Raw genomic sequence first — 13,188 nt, 5'->3', positions numbered from 1 at the left:
ATTTTTTTTATTATGAGGAGTCGGTTTGTGCGTCGGGAGCGGTCGTGTTGGCGAAGAGATGGTTCGAATGAGCTGCTGAACCGAGTCTCGGGGATTGTCAACACAGTCTTTTTGAAAACAATAACTCAGGTAACGAAAGATGAATCAGGCCAGTTACTTAAAAAAAAAATAAATGTACATCGACTCTCCTAACGTGGTGTTATGCGTCATAATCCTGGGGTTGGGTTGGTTGGGGGGGGGGGGGGGTCTCTGTTGGTTGAATTTGTGGTTAAAATGTCTCCTCAAGTGATCGTTTAAACAGGCCCCCGAGTGAGCTGTCAGTCACTCTGCAGCTGTGTGAACATTTTTGCAGGGACCCCGTGGCACTGCTGTCACCACTCGGAGGAAATTGAGCAAATCGTACAATTCTTCGGATAACTCTCATAAACTCCCAGATAAATCTGGCATCAACGCCTGAGTGGTTTATTGTTGTTTTCGAATAGTCGTGTGTGTGTGTGTCTGGAATAAATGTTTCAAATAAGTTGTCAATACATACAGGTTTGGTCAACAGCCAAGCTTGTTGACAGTGGAGACCCAAATGGTACTAAAGTTTGGATAAGTGAACCTAGACTAGTATCTCATTGAAAAATCTTCCAGTAGTGAATTGTGATATCACTGTGACATAATGTTTAAGGCTGTACCATTTTTAATCAGTGCTCAATGGTTAGCCACTTCTGAGTTTAGATTTTCTGTTACTTGCATTATTCACATCTGAACAGTCTATTCCTGTAGGATCACAACTTGGACAAATACAGAATAAAAAGCATATTGCTGAATGAGATCTTTCACTTCACTGCTTGGAGCTAGTTTCCAAGCCAGTCTCTCTTGTGGAAATATACATTTATATTTATAATCCCTGGCAGCTGTCTGAGACTGAAGCAGACTGTTTGCAGCCTTGGTGTCATATTTAACCCCAAGATGAACTTCTGACCACATATTGGTGCCATCATGAACACTGCCTATTTCCACCTCTGTTATATCACCTGACTCTGCCCTGCCTTGCTCATCTACTGCTGAAACCCTCATTTATGCCTTTGTTATCTCTAGAGTTGATGATTCCAATGTACTCTTGGCTGCCCACATTGTATCCTCCATAACCTGAGGTCATCCAAAACTCTGCTGCCTGTGTCCTTGCTTGTGCCATCTGACCTATATTGACTCTTGGTTAAGCAGTGTCTTGATTTTAAAATTCATATCTCTCTATGCCTCACTGCCTCCCTATGTCTGTAATCTGCTCAGTCCCATAACTCTTCAAGATATTCTTGCTGCTATAATTCTGGCCTCTTCAACATCCCTGATTTTAATTGTGCCATCATTGGTGGAGGTGCCTTCAGCTCCCAAGGCCGGAGCTCTGGAATTCTCTCCCTAAAACTCTCCAGCTCTCTACCTCTTTTCCTCCTTTTATAAGATGCTCCTTAAAGTACTTTGACCAGACCTTTGGTTAACTGCCCTAAAATCCCCTTTGTGGTTTGGTGTCAAATTTTGCTTTATAACCCTCCTGTGGCACCTTGGTATGTTTTATTGCTTTAAAGGTGCTATACAAATTGTTATAAAGCTGTCCCTATCAGGTAATATATTGCTAACGTTGAGCTGAGGTTATTGATGCTGCATTATCATTGAGATACTTAACCCATTGAGTATGGGGTATCTGGATTGTTTTCTGACTCGTAGGCAAAGGAAGGATTTTAATTTGTCTGTAATCAGAAAATGCACAGACATACTGTATATTGTATCTATCTTTTCTCAATACTGTAAAGTATCTTAATAAAAATGTGTCCAGTTAATAAGGAGTTGTAAGCTACTTTCTGCTTTCCTTTTGGGTGATGGTACTGGTAGTTTTTATGTATATGCTTTGTTTAGGTAAAGAATTTGGCCATTGTGAATGTGTTGTGGAGGACTGGTGCAATTTACTGATAGCCTGGTATTCAAATGCCAGGCTGCTCTACACTAAGTCCTACATTTCCTGGGGTGGTTCTTTAAATTCTACTGTGTAATGAAAGCCTCTATGATCTTGACTACATTAGCATAATGTAAATCTTTTGGAAATCATGTTGCATAATTGCCATATATCTATGTTTATAAAATGTCTTTTAGTAGGCTTGATGAAAACTGTAAAATCTTTATCTTTTGTATACTAGCAAATAATTTTTGGTGGTTTCTCAAAATAAAATAAGCAGTAGATAAGGAGAAACTGTTACCACTGGCAGGTGGGTTGGTAACCAGAGGACACAGATCTAAAGTATTTGGCAGAAGAACAAGAGAGGAGATGTGGGGAAATTTTTTTTTTAATGCAGAAAGTTGTGATTTGGAATGCAGTGCCTGAAAGGGTGGTGGAATTAGATTGAATAGTAACTTTCAAAACAGATCTGGACATGAACTTGAAAAGAAAAATTTGCAGTGCCATGAGGAAAGAACAAGGGATTGGGGCTAACTGGATAGCTCTTTTTAAAGAACCAGCACAGGCACGATGGGCCAAATGGTCTCCTTCTGTGCTGTATGATTCTATGATTAAAATATGGACCTTTATGGACTAGTAAACTCCATAATCGTACCATTCAAAGTTTACTTAGCTTTTGATAAACAAGTTGTTTAAAAAAAAAAGTTCTTTTTATTATTTACAGTGACTTGAAAATATGCCAGGAACTGTAGTTTATTTGTAATTGAAATATGTGATAAGTAAAAGCTTGTATATGTACTTGTGTATGCATGCGAGTGTGAGATGTATTTTTTTTGCCAAATCTAAGCTCTGTTGTTTAAGTTTCTTAGAAATTTTAGAAAAGTATAAATTTGATAAGTTTAAGAACTGAAACAGTGTTTAATACACTTTTCATGTGAATAACCTTTAGGTAAAAACACATCTGTCAGATTGATGAATAGTATATGGGAATAATTGTTTAGCTCTCAGGAACAGTTTTGGTTGCCAAGTAACTGCTGTTTTATGGAAAAATAGAATAGACAAATACATTCACGTGTGTAGGATACTCGCCCAGTTTCCAGATGTAAAACTTCTGTGCAGAGTATGGAATTTGTTTAATGGCCAGAACACACTATCTAGAGCATACACAGTGGGAACACAAGGTAACAAATTGACCTTGCAAAAGCAAGGAAGAGCTGTAACTCATCATAAATTTCTCTTATTTTGTCCCCTCAGTATGCTTTTTTTTTTATTCATAACTTAAAATTAACATTTTAATCAAGTTTCTTTGATGCCCCTTGTGAAATTTGTTAGCCTTTCTCTAGATGTAACTGCATGAAAATGTATTAACATTGTAACCTGCTACCAATGGACTACTATGTATTTAAAATGGACTTTCAGCTAGATAAAAGTTAAATTCATGTAGCCATTTTGGATTCCGGACTATTTTCTGAAGTGAACCATAGAACTAACGTCAATCTTTGGCTTTACTTTATGCAAATAAATTGTGTTGCCAAATTTTGTGTTGGCTGCAGCATGGAAGGAAATGGCTCTATATTGTGGTTTTAATCTAGTTAATAAAACGTCTGAGTATCAATTGGAGAAATGGTTCTGATCATAATGACATGGAAATTTTAATTACAAGTTGTCAGAATTCATCAAACCTTTTTATGTGAAGTAAGTTGTGTGACGGCAATGGTAATTGAATGCCAAAAGAGCATACAAATCCTAATCTTAATTACTATGGATAAGAATTTCACCTCAACTAAGCTGGTTCGGAGCTTCCATAATTTATTTCCTTCCCTCCTAAAGTTGACTGTAAAAATGTCGGATCTTGTGTGTCTGTAGAGCAAAGTGCTGGAAACACACAGCAGTACTGATCAGCATCTTAAAAAGTAAGACCCGTAAGCCCCATATTATTGTATTATTGCCATCCATCACAACCAGACTTTCTTTCCTTAAGATTGCAGAATTTATTTTGCTTACTCACCTCCCAAAAACTTCATGGCGAGTAAATTTTATGTACTGACTCTGCGCAGGAAGCCTTGGTCATCGACTCAACTCAAATAAATCCAAAATGTTAACTTCTCTTTAATATGCTAATGGATCTGCTGTGTATTTACAGAACTTCGTTTTTAATTCAGGTGTTGATTTAAAAAAAACTGACGATTGTAATTTCTTCCACAGTAGGCATTTAAAAAATACTAATATAACAAAATTATGTGTTTATGTAGAATTTTCTGCATTCTGAAAACCAAATAGACAACTAGGACTCCTATATTTTTCTTTCTGTCCCCGCCCCCCCCAAAAACCTTCTCAAACATGAAAATAACTGCAGGTATAGTTGACTTCTGGCATTAGTAAAAGATCATTTATATTTTCAACTAAGAATACTGCAGAGGGAGTGTAATTAATACTGACTGCAAACTGTAAGGATGATATGAACTGCCTGCAACAGAGCATAGATAGGCTAGCAGAATGGGCAGACAGGTGGCAGATGGAATTTAATACCGACCAGTGTGAGGTGATGCACTTTGGCAGAAGGGATAGGGTGAGGCAATATAGACTTAATGGCACAGTTCTAAAGAGTGTGCAGGAACAAGGTGACCTGGGGGTGCATGTGCATTGATCTTTGAAGGTGGCAGGACATATTGAGAGAGTAGTTAGTAAAGCATTTGGAATCTTGGGCTTCATAAATAGAGGCATTGAGTACAAAAGCAGGGAAGTTGTGCTGAACCTTTATAAAACTCTCTTTAGGCCACAACGAGAGCATTGAGTCAAGTTCTGGTCACCACACTTTAGAAAGGCTGTGAGGGTTCTTGAGAGGGTGCAGAGGAGATTTACAGAATGGTTCCAGGGATGGGGGACTTTAGTTACAAGGTTAGGTGGGAAAAGCTTTGGTTCTTGGAGCAAAGGAGATTGAGGGAAAATTATGACAGACTTCGATAAGTTAAACAGAGAAAAAACTAATGGTACAGGGACTAGAGGACACATCAATCTAACATCAATGGTAGGGAAACTATTGGAAAAAATTCTGAGGGGCAGGATTAATCTCCACTTGGAGAGGCAAGGATAGTCAGCATGGCTTTGTCGGGGAGATCATGTCTAACGAACTTGATTGAATTTTTCGAGGCGGTTACTAGGTGTGTAGATGAGGGTAAAGCAATTGATGTAGTCTACGTGGACTTCAGTAAGGCTTTTGATAAAGTCCCGAATGGGAGATTGGTTGGGAAGATAACAGCCCATGGGATGCAGGGCAATTTGGCAAATTGGATTGAAAATTGGCTTAGTGGCAGGAGGCAGAGGGTGATGGTCGAGGGTTGTTTTTGTGCTTGGAAGTCTGTGACCAGTGGTGTAACACAGGGATCGGTGCTGGGACCCATGCTGTTTGTAGTGTACATTAATGATTTAGACGTGAATATAGGAGGTATGGTCAGTAAGTTCGTAGATGACACGAAAATTGGTGGTGTCGTAAATAGTGAGGAGGAAAGCCTTAGATTACAGGACGATATAGATGGGCTGGTAAGATGAGCAGAGCAGTGGCAAATGGAATTTAATCCTGAGAAGTGTGAGGTGATGCATTTTGGGAGGACTAACAAGGCAAGGAAATATACAAGGATGTTTGGACCCTAGGAAGTACAGAGGGACCTTGGTGTACTTGTCCATAGATCACTGAAGGCAGCAGCACAGGTAGATAAGGTGGTTAGGAAGGCATATCAGATACTTGCCTTAATTAGCCGAGGCATAGAATATAAGAGCAGGGAGGTTATGATGGAGCTGTATAAAATGCTAGTTAGGTTACAGCTGGAGTACTATGTACAGTTCAAGTATTTAGACGAGCCATAGCATACAAGGCTATGGGCCAAGTGCTGGAAAATGGGATTAGAATAGATAGGTGCTTGATGGCTGGCATGAACACAATGGGCTGAAGGGCCTATTTCTGTGCTGTATAACTCTGACTGACTCTCTGACAGATTGAAGGTTTTGGGCAAGAGATGCAGGGGAAATGTGAGGAAGAACTTTTTTATGCAGCAGATGGTAATGACCTGGAACTTGCTGGCCACAGAGGTAGTGGAAGCGGAGACAATTAATGATTTCAAAAGGAAATTGGTAGCCACTTGAAGGAAGTAAACTTGCAGGGCTCTGGGGATCAAGCAGGGGAGTGGGACTGACTGGATAGTTCAATTGAAAGCCAGCATGGACTCGATGGGCCAAATGCCACCTTCTGTGCTGTAAATGACTCTGATAGTTCTTGCAATCTTTTCTCCATTAAGCTTTTGGAAGCTGAAAAATCAATGAACCAGTGTAATCTTTTCTGGGGGTGGGGGAGAATTGTCTGATGGATAGCCCCTTAAATGTGTGAATTTGATGGCAATAATATAACTTAGCATTCTCTGATCTAAGGAGAACAACCCAGTGTCTCCAGTCTATCCATGTAACCATAATCCCTCATCCCTGGTACCATCTAGTAAATCTTTTCTGTGTCCGCACCAAAGCCTTCGCATCCTTCCTAAAGTGTGGTGCCCAGAATTGGACACAATACTCCAGCTGGAGCCAAACTAATATTTTAGATAAATTTAACATAACTTCCTGGCTTCTGTATTCTTGCTTCAATTTATAAAATGGAGGTGTGGGACTAAGTGGATTGCTGTTAGAAGGAGCTGGCGCAGACTCAGGTGGGCCAAATGGCGGTCTTCCATGCTGTACAATTCTATTCAATGATGAGACTTTTAGCATTTTTCTGGAGACTAAGCTATATTTGAAAATTGCTGTTGTAAGCAGAATTGCACGGCACATGAACCCAAGCTGATTTCATACAACACCTGCATTAGAGTGACACTAACAGACACCAAAAAAAGGATATCTGCTTTGTTATTGATTTAGCTGAAAAATAATGCATGATTTTTCAACTGCAATCACACCATCCTACATCATCATCCTCCTCCCTGAATCCCCACTTTATTGAGTCATCGCGTAATCATCTGAACCATTCTTTTTCCAAGATCTTAGAAAAACCAAACTCTCTTCCTCAGTCATAGTTTCTGTTTTTCAATCTTGGTACAATGTACCTTGACCCTTCATCTAATTCTCAAGTTTGGAAAAGGAGAAAGTAGAAGAACAAAAGGCTGGGAGATCTAACCTTGTGGGGAGGGTGTCACATCAGAAAATGAAGAATAAGGGCAAGAAAGGCCCTTGTTCAGCAGTGGTACTCCATATTTTATAACATTTGTCTCTCTTTCTGCAAGTTCGCAGTAGATATGGGAATTTTTTTTATTGAGATAAAACCATTTGTTTTCCAATTAATTTGCATTTATATGTAGGAAATTGCTTTCTATGTTGCTTTAAAAGAATGTGAGGAAGCTCATATAAAGCTTAAAATTACTGTTGTCAATAGAAGACAGACAGACACTGCATTTGTAAAGATTTCTCTGCTATTTTAATGGCTGTTAACAGAGGAATGTTATACAAACATATGAAGCATTCAACTGCTAATGTCACTGGCAGTAATTTCACATTGATACACTCTTTCACCCCCACCCCACTTTTTGCGTTTGATTATTGATTTACTGGTTTACAATTTCTTGTGCTGAGAACTACTTTTTCAGTTTTGTCTCCTTGCATTTTTGCAAGGAATTTCTTTCCTTTCTGCCCTGTCTAAATATTTCAAAACATTACTGTTACCACAACAGATGGAGATTTACTGTTTAAAATGTAATTTGCTGCTGTGGGGGAGGCGGCTCTTCAAATATCCTTTGTCTAGTTTCTTAAAAATGCTGCAGATGTGCATGGTCTGGATCTACTAAATGTGACTTTTGGACCACTCATACAAAATCCAATCTGTAGTAATGTAAAGCCAGACCATTTTAGGAAGTTTAATTAAACTAAACCTGACTACCTAAAATATGTCACAAATGATGAACTTTAAATAATTATAGCTTTCACAGTCATCTGTTTTGGAGTGTTTCAAAAAGTATTAACTTTCAAAATAATTTGAAGAAATATTACTGGATGTTTTAAAACTGTAGTTGCTCCAGCACTAAAGCTTAATTTTAATTCAGCTGCTGTTGATACAGTCTCAGGTTTGAATTCTGCTAGGCAATGGCATTAACAATTGGTTGTTAACAGAACCATGCAATACGCATGAATTTTTCAGATGGTTACTACTTTCAAAACCCTTATCTATGCCCTTATGAGATTTAACTCCTCAAATGCTCTGCTTCCTGGCCTCCACAGCATATAATGTATGCAGATGCAATGGCCCACTACTTCACTTCACAAAGTCCCTATACTCTCATCTCTATCCCTGCTGAGCTGCATGGTTCCCTCCATGTTTCAGTGAATTGATTTCACGATCTTCATCCTAACCTAAATAACCCTCCATGGCTTTGCCCCACCCGACCTCAACAATGTCCACTAGCCGTACAAATCCATGTGCACCTCCGTTCCCTTGACACCCAGCTATTCTTTGTCCATCCTACCTCTGAGACCTCCTCCAGCCATGTACTTCCATTTCTTCAACATCTCATACCTGCTCCACCATCAGTGATTGTTCTTTCAACTACTTTATCTTGCACTCTGGAATTTCCTCCCAAATCCCTCTGCTTAGCAACCTCTTTCCCTCTGCTTTCAAAAGCCTCTTTTTAAAACTTTTCTTTTCAGTCTATGCTTTGAACACACATTTTCCAGTAACCATTTCTCCATCATGCTTGGTGTCCATTTGTTTCTTCTGCCTGTAACTCATCTTTCTGTATGTGAGGAGAGGTTATAACATTTAAGTTCTCTAGTACTGAGAACAGAAGCTTAGTGATATGTTACTGGATTGGTAAGCCAGAGGCCTAGACTAATGCTACAGAGACATGAATTCAAATCTCATCACAACAGCTGGGGGAATCAAAATTCAATTAATAAAAATTCTGAATGAAAAAGCTATCATTGGTAATAGTGACTGTGAAACTACCAGATTGTCATGAAAAACCCATCTGGTTCCCTAAATATCCTTTAGGGAAGGAATTCTGCTGTCAATATCCAGTCTGGTCTGCATGTGACTCCAGACCTACAGCAATGCGGATGATTCTTAATTGCCCTCTGAAATGGCCTAGCAAAGCCACTAAGTTGTATAAAACCACTACAGAATAGTCAAAAAAGAATAAAGCTGGACAGACCACCTTGCATCGACCTAGGCATCATATATGACAAAGGCACACCGAGCCTGGTTGACCTTGCAATCTCGCCTAACATTTGGGGACTTGTGCCAAAATTGGGAGATTTGTTGCACAGGCTAATCAAGCAACAGTCTGACATAGTCATACTCACAGAAACATACCTTACAAGCCAATGTCCCAGACTCCTGCATTACCATTCCTTGGTAAATCCTGTCCCACTGTCAGGACAGACTGACCAGAGGTGGTGGTGCACTGATATACAGTCGAGAAGGTGTGACCCTGGGAGTCCTTAACATTGACACTGAACCCCATGAAGTCTCATGGCATCAGGTCAGACACAGGAATGGAAACCACCTGCTGATGACCACCTACCACACTCCCTCAACTGATGAACTGTTGAACACTACTTAGAAGAGGCACCGAGGAGAGCAAGGACACAATGTACTCTGGGTGGGGGACTTCAATGTCCATCACCCAGAGTGGCTCAGTAACACCACTACTGACCAAGCTGCCTGGGCTTGCAGCAAGTGGTGAGAGAACCAACAAGAGGGATAAAGCTACTTGACCTTGTCTTCACCAATCTCCCTGGGGCAGATGCATTTGTCTATGACAGTATTGGTAGGAGTGACCTGTGGAGACTAAATCCTGTCTTCACACAGAGGACACCCTTCATTGTGTTCTGTGGCGCTACCACTGTGTTAAATGGGATAGATTCAGATCATGCCTGTGGGTCATCAGTAAATTCCACCTGGGAGAAGGGAAAGAATGATCCCGCTATACTGTTGTACATTGAGTTATATCCCCTGTCAGTTTGGTTACAAAGCATAATTGATTTGAGACATGTTGGTAACATCAGCATTCTCTTGCATTCAAAATGAGGGTGAAGTTCTGGAGTGAAACTTAAAAATAGGGTAAACTGGAAATCAGGAAAGCAGACAAAGAATGTTCAAGAATAAAAATGCAGTGTTGGAAAAGTACAACAGATCCATCAGCCTCTGGAAAGATAGGGTTAAGATATGGAGTTCAAGCATAATATACACATATTGTAAAGTAGCTCTTTTTCAAGTATCGACGACTTTTTCAAACCTTAACTATCCCTAGATTTCAATCGTATTCTCTTTGAAAACCATTCTAATATTCTAGTCCTTTTTTAAAAAATTTATGACTGTGTGCGTTCAAAAATATGTACTGGATGTTGTACAAGTAGAATTCTATCTGTCTCCCAGAATTTGTGACCTGAATTATTCTGATGCAATAATTTCCTGTTTTGTGCTGGTAGTAATAACACTACTGCTAACTTTTTTTTCCTGTCATTGTATAGACAGTGGGAATGATGCCACTGCTTCTAAACAAATGGAAAGAAACCCTTTCGGATGTGAGTTTTTCTAATGAAATTGTTACAACCAGATGAGACAGAGGTCTACGGTTCCCTTTCAGTCTTCACCTGGTCTGAGCGTAACAGGGTTTAATTTTAAACACACCGTGTTTTTAGCTCCCCTTTGGTGAATCCTTGTTCCAATTATAAGGTGAAGAAACCAGCACAAACAGGCTTTCTTAGGTTTAAAGAAGAAAAGTTGAAATTTATTAAACTTAAACTCTAGTTCAGTTAACGCCTACGGATACACTATGTGCCCACACTAGCATGCATACGCGATACATACACATGCAAATAGAGACAGAAAAGAGCAGAAGAAAAATTAAGTGGAAAAGTTTGAGGCAATATCTGAAGAGTTTTTGTTACAGTTCTTCGAGCTCACTGTAGAGTCCTTGATTGTAGGTAGATCTTGCTTTTCGTTTGGGCCCAGTATTATTCTTAAACCTTGTTTGCTGTAGGAGACTTTTCTCTCTTGGGGTTCATGTGTCCTCAGTGGATTCAGAGGCTTGTGAGAAAGATATGGGAGCTGACAGGAGAGATCTTCGCAGTCTAGGAGCAAACAGACACACTCAGTTCAAACTGTTTGTACTAGTCAAATAAACTGAGGTCGCCAAACAGATTACTCACGTGACTAACTAGTCTGACGATGTCTTGGTTTGTGTCACCTTAGCAGTCTCTGGAGTGCTCCCCTTACACACAATACCTGGTGATCAAGGTCCATTGTGTCAGGGAATGGTCCTTTGTCCTTCCAATCACGGTCTGTTAATATGCGAATGTCTTTTCCAGCCATGGCTGATCTGTTTAACAAGTCCTTTCTTCACTCCAGTAACAGTTTAAGATCAATGTTCATGACAAAATTAATGTGCCTCATTCTTGGCAGGTGGGGTCCTAGTATGACAAAATGAAACTGCTTCATTGCAATGGGTGATTTGATTCACATTTATGATTTGGAAAAGGAAGGTCTCCTTGGATGATGAGGGAGATAGAGAATATGATGAAACAAACAAAGGTGTATGATGCATGTCAGGTGAATTCTGAGAGAACCAGGCCAAATGCAATAAGTTGAAAGGAGAAGTGAGGAGGAAAATAAGACTGGCAAAGAGAAAATGAGAATTGAATGGCAGGTAACATAAAAGGTAACCCAAAGATTTTCTAGCAGCATGTAAATAGTAAGCGGGTAGTAAGAGGTGGGGTAGGGCCTTTTGGAACAAAAAGTCATCTATGCTTAGAGGCGCAGGGGAAGGCTAGAATACTTAATGAGTACTTTGTGTCTCTGGTTACAAAGGAAGAGGATGGTGACAAAATATTAGTAGAAGCAGAGATGATTGAGGTAATGGATGGACTGAAAACTGATCAGGATATTCTGGAAAGGCTGGCTATGCTGAGTGGATAAGCTGCCTGCAACCCAGGTTGTTAAGGGAAGTGGGGGTGGAGATAGCGCAAGGGCTTGCCATAATCTTCCAATCTTTCCTAGATACTGAGAAGGTGCCAGAGGATTGAAGCGTGGCAAATGTGACACCCTTGTTCAACAAAGGTTATAAGGACACTCCTAATAACACCAGGCAGGCCACTCTCATATATGCATGTGTGATGGACCCATCTGATGCGCTTTTCTGGGTCGGCGTGGTTAGTGCAACATGCCTGTTGGGTTTGCCGAGGTATACAGAATGAAGCTCCTACCTGCACAAAAGAAAAAAAACAATCGGGGGTGGGGGGGGGAATAAAATCAACAGCAACTTGGAGAGTCAGAGTTATACAGCACAGAAACGGGCCCTTTGGCACAACATGTCTGCGACGACCATCAAGCACCGATCGAATCTAATCACATTTTCCTGCACTTGGCCCGTAGCCTTGTATGCTATGGTGTTTCAAGTGCTCATCTAAATACTTCTTAAATGTTGAGGGTTCCTGCCTCTACCACCCCTTCAGGCAGTGTGTTCTAGATTCCAACCACCCTCTGAGTGAAAAAAAATTTCCTCAACTCCCCTCTAAACCTGCTCCTTACCTTAAATCTATGCCCCCTGGTTATTGACCCCTCCGCTAAGGGAAAAAGTTTCTTCCTATCTGTCCTCTCAATGCCCCTCATAATTTTGTATACCTCAGTCAGGCCCCCCCCCCCCCCCCCCCCCCCTTAGCCTTCTCTGCTCCAAGGAAAACAACCCCAGCCTATCCAGTCTCTCTTCATAGCTGAAATGCTCCAGCCCAGGCAACATCTTGATGAATCTCCTCTGCACCCTCTCCAGTGCAGTCACATCCTTCCTATAATGTGGTGACCAGAACTGTACATAGAGAGGTTTGAGTTAATTAAGGAGAGCCAGCACAGATTTGTAAAAGGCAGATTGTGCTGACCAATTAGATTTTTTTTGATGAAGTAACCGAGAAGGTTGATTTAAAGGAATGCAGTGAATCCTGTCTATATGGATTTTAAGAAAGTGTTTCACAGTGCCACATAAAAGGCTGTTTAACAAAATTGAAGCTCATGGAATGGGAGGGTCCATATCAGCTTGGATAAAAAAAAAAATTGGCTTAAGTACAGAAAACAGCGAGTCATGGTAAATGATTGTCTATTATCTTCCAGTCCGAAAAACAGTGATGTTCCCCAAGGTTCAATGCTAGGTCCACAGCTTTTTGGTATATATGACTTGGATATTGGAATACAGAATAACATTTCAAAATTTGCTGATGGTACCAAACTT

The 13,188-nt window shown here is 40.2% G+C and overlaps 1 protein-coding gene across 1 annotated transcript in view; it reads left to right on the top strand.

Moving 5' to 3' along the window:
• The first annotated feature begins 11 nt into the window (after positions 1 to 11).
• Positions 12 to 13,188, top strand: part of marchf2 (membrane-associated ring finger (C3HC4) 2) — a 39,887-nt gene continuing 26,710 nt past the window's right edge. The window contains exon 1 of the mRNA XM_068016453.1: positions 12 to 129. The gene's annotated coding sequence lies outside the window, so the exon portion shown is untranslated. The remainder of the gene's footprint in view (positions 130 to 13,188) is intronic.

This window comes from Heterodontus francisci, chromosome 36 (genome assembly GCF_036365525.1).
Source record: "Heterodontus francisci isolate sHetFra1 chromosome 36, sHetFra1.hap1, whole genome shotgun sequence".
Lineage (NCBI taxonomy): Eukaryota > Metazoa > Chordata > Chondrichthyes > Heterodontiformes > Heterodontidae > Heterodontus > Heterodontus francisci.
This window is presented reverse-complemented; position numbering and strand designations above follow the sequence as displayed.